Source organism: Lynx rufus, unplaced genomic scaffold (assembly GCF_022079265.1).
Source record: "Lynx rufus isolate CCGP_SWC_20201006 ecotype Redwood Valley unplaced genomic scaffold, mLynRuf1.p SCAF_23, whole genome shotgun sequence".
Taxonomy (NCBI): Eukaryota; Metazoa; Chordata; class Mammalia; order Carnivora; family Felidae; genus Lynx; species Lynx rufus.
Genome location: NW_025814838.1, coordinates 10495278 through 10498952, shown reverse-complemented (window position 1 = coordinate 10498952; position 3675 = coordinate 10495278). Strand labels below are relative to the sequence as shown.

Sequence of the window (3675 nt, the reverse complement as noted above, 5' to 3'; positions counted from 1 at the left end):
TGCTTTCAACAACAGCCAAATCACAGAAAGAGCCCAAAAGTCCATCAACGGATGTATGGATAAAGATGTGTTTTATGTATACAAGAGAATATTACTTGGCGATGAGAAAGAATGAAATCCTGCCATTTGCAACAACGTGGATGGAACTGGAGGGTATTATGCTAACTGAAATAAGTCAGTCAGAGAAAGACAGACATCATGTTTTCACTCATATGTGGAACCTGAGAAACTTAACAGAAGACCATGGGGGAAGGGAAGGGGAAAAAATAGTTTCAAACAGAGAGGGAGGAAAACTCATAAGAGACTCTTAAATACAGAGAATAAACTGAGGGTTGAAGGGGGGTAGGCGCAGGGGAGAGGGGAAAATGGGTGACGGGCACTGAGGGCACCTGTTGGGATGAGCACTGGGTATTGTACGTAAGCGATGAATCACGGGACTCCACCCCGGAAAACAAGAGCACGCTGTATACACTGCATGTTAGCTAACTTGACAGTAAATTATATTTTAAAATATAAATAAAAAGTAAAATTAAAAAAATAAAAAGTATATATTTAAAAAAATTAAGTTTATTCATTTATTTTGAGAGAGAGAAAGCACAAGTGGGTAAGGGGCAGAGAGAGAGGCTAGAGTGAGAGTCCCAGTCTCCGTGCTGCTAGCGATGCGGGGCTTGAACGCACGAACCGTGAGATCGTGACCTGAGCCGAAGTCACTTAACCAACTGAGCCGCCCAGGCGCCCCTCAAAAAATACTTCTTGCTTTCCTTCTGGCGCAAGGATAAGCCATCAGCTCCAGGATAAGCCCAAAATGGGTGCTTAGAAGCACATCCAGCAGATACAGAGGAAGAAGCAGTCGGGCGTAATGAGCTTTCTTCTCAGGCTGTGCTGCAGGCAGTATTGCCAGCTCTGCTCTCCTTGCCCACCGCCCTCCCCCCCACCCCCCACCCGCCACAACACAACCCGGTAAGAGCGCGCAGACTGGGGTACAAGGCCAAGCAAGGTCATGTCATGTATCGGATCTCTGTGCAGCGTGATGGCCCAGTTCCTAAGAGTGTGACCTACGGCAAGCCCGTCCATCATGGGGTTAACCAGCTAAAGTTTGCCTGAAGCCTTCATTCTGTTGCAGAGGTACAAGCCGCATGCCAATGTGGGGCTCTGAGAGTCCGGAGTCCTTTTACCGGGTTGGCGAAGATTCCATGAAGTTGTTATCCTCACCGATCCGTTCCGTAAAGTGATCAGAGGAAATCCTGACTCCCAGTGGATCACCAAACCAGCCCACAAGCACAGGGAGCTGGGAGGACTGACAGCAAGCCGCAGGCCTCAAGAGCCGTGGCCTTGGAAAGGGTCACAAGTCCCACCACTCTACTGGTTTCTCGCAGAGGCCATGGAGAAGACGCAGTACTCTCCAGCTCCACCATCCCTGCTAATATAAGTAATGTTTGTAAAATAATGACCTAATAGACAATTCAGGACAGCCAAAAAAATAGGTTTCTTGAGGGCCTTCACTGTGCAAGGCACTGTACCAAGTTCAAGATTCCATGTGTGCTGACAGGAACGGTTTCTGCCCCATTTAAAATAATCCCTGTAATACAACAAACACTTCTTGTCACCTCAGGATGTACTGTCCTTGTACCTTGAAATAACAATAACTCATCATTTCACTGGCCCAGTGCCCTACTGGCTCCCGGGGGGTCTACACTTTCTGCAAAGTGCTCTGAAGTATTTCTGGGAGTCCCCAGGTGCTGCCTTATGTGGGGTCACAAAGGAGCCCTGCTCCATGAGGAAGCATCTGTTCCACGAGGGGCTGCCTCCAATGTCCTGAGGACCTTCATGGGTAAGTTCCACAGCAACCTGGGAGAGAATGACTGTCTCCTCTTCTGTGTCTTATACTCTGTGAGACGGCTCCCAAATGGGGCTTATGAATTTTAGAATAACAGACTTGCAAAGTTTACATTCAACCCTTCTGTCCAGGAACAGATCTGGGAATGTCCCCAACACGGACTGCACCGAATGACAAGGCCAAACTCAGAAACACCCCTTTTCTTGGATTAACAGGGCCATGTGGTTCTTTCCTAGGCCTCTGAGGGTCTCACCGCCCCACCCCCACTTATCAGACATATGAAGACACGTTTAAATCCCACTAAGAGGGAACCCCAAATATACCCGTAAAAAATGCCACTTCCAAAAACAGCACAGACCTCACTGCTGTTCGAGGCAGGGTGGTAGACATCCATCACATTTTCAGGCTGTGTAGCACCTCTTTTTATTTTTTCATTGAGGTAAAATTCACAGAACATAAAATTAACCATTTTAAAGTGTACAATTCAGTGGCATTTAGCACATTCACAAAGTTGTAAAACCATCACCCCTTCCATGTTCCAAAACATATTCATATCCACGAATGAAATACCATACCCATTAAGCAGGCATCCCGTTCCCCCCTCTTCCCAGATTTACCTATTCCGGATGATTCATATACGTGCACCAATACAATATATGACCTTTTGTGTCTGGCTTCTTTCACTTGGCATGTTTTTGAGGTTCATCCACATTACAGTATGTATCAGCACTTCCTTCCTTTTTATGGCAGAAGTGACAGTCCGCTATCACTTCAGATTGTTTATCATGCCATGGACATTTGAGTTGTTCCCACAAGTTGGCTCTATTGTCAACAGTGTATGAACATTTTATACAAGCATTTGTTTAAATACATGTTTCCAATCCTTTGTATATATACAAAAAATATACCTCAGAGTATGTACATTAGAGTGATTGCTGGGGCGTACAGTAATTCGGATTTTAACTTGTTGAGCAATTACCAAACTGCTTCCCACAGTGGCTGCACCATTGCATATTCCCACCAGCATTGTCTGAGGGTTCCAATTTCCTCAGATTCTCACCGACACCTGTTGCTTTTTTTCTTTCTTTATAGCCATCCTATTGTGAAATGGTATCTTGTCGTGTTTGGACTAGCATTTCCCTCACAGTTAACAATGCTGAGCATCTTGTTTCATGTGCTTGTTGGCCATTTGTATATCTCTTTCACAGAAATGTGTATTCAAATCCTCTGCCCATTTTTTAATCACCTAGTCTTTTTGTTGTTGAGCTATGAGTCCATTATATATTCTGGATGCTACGTGTTAATCAGATACATGAGTCTGCAGTATTTTTTCCCATTCTGTAAGAGGTCTTTTCACTTTCTTGACAGTGTCCTTTGATGCATAAAAGTTTTAAATTGTGACATTGTCCCATGTATCTATTTTGTTGTTGTTACTGCTGCCTGTGCTTTTGGGGTCATATCTAAAAATCCATTGCCAAAATCAAAGTCATGAAAACTTACCATATTTTCTTCCAAGAGTTTTCTTTCATTTTAGCTCTTACCTTTAGATCTTTGATTCATTTTGAATTCATTTTTGTATATGATGTGAGTTCAAGGTCCAAGCCCCGATGTGGGGCTCAAACTCAAACCGCAAGATCATGACCTGAGCTGAAGTCAGACGCTTAACTGACTGAGCCACCCAGGCGTTCCTCAAGGTCCGACTTTCTTTGCACATGAATACCCAGTTGTCCGGCATAACTTTTTGAAGACACTATTCTTTCTCCATTAAATGGCTTTAGTATCCTTGCCAAAATTAATTGGCCATAGATGTATGGTATCTGTGTGTGTGTCTCTAGACT

The 3675-nt window shown here is 44.2% G+C and overlaps 1 pseudogene; it reads left to right on the top strand.

Annotated features, from left to right (window-relative positions):
- The first annotated feature begins 805 nt into the window (after positions 1-805).
- LOC124518029 (60S ribosomal protein L15-like) lies at positions 806-1424 on the top strand (annotated as a pseudogene).
- Positions 1425-3675: the final 2251 nt, after the last annotated feature.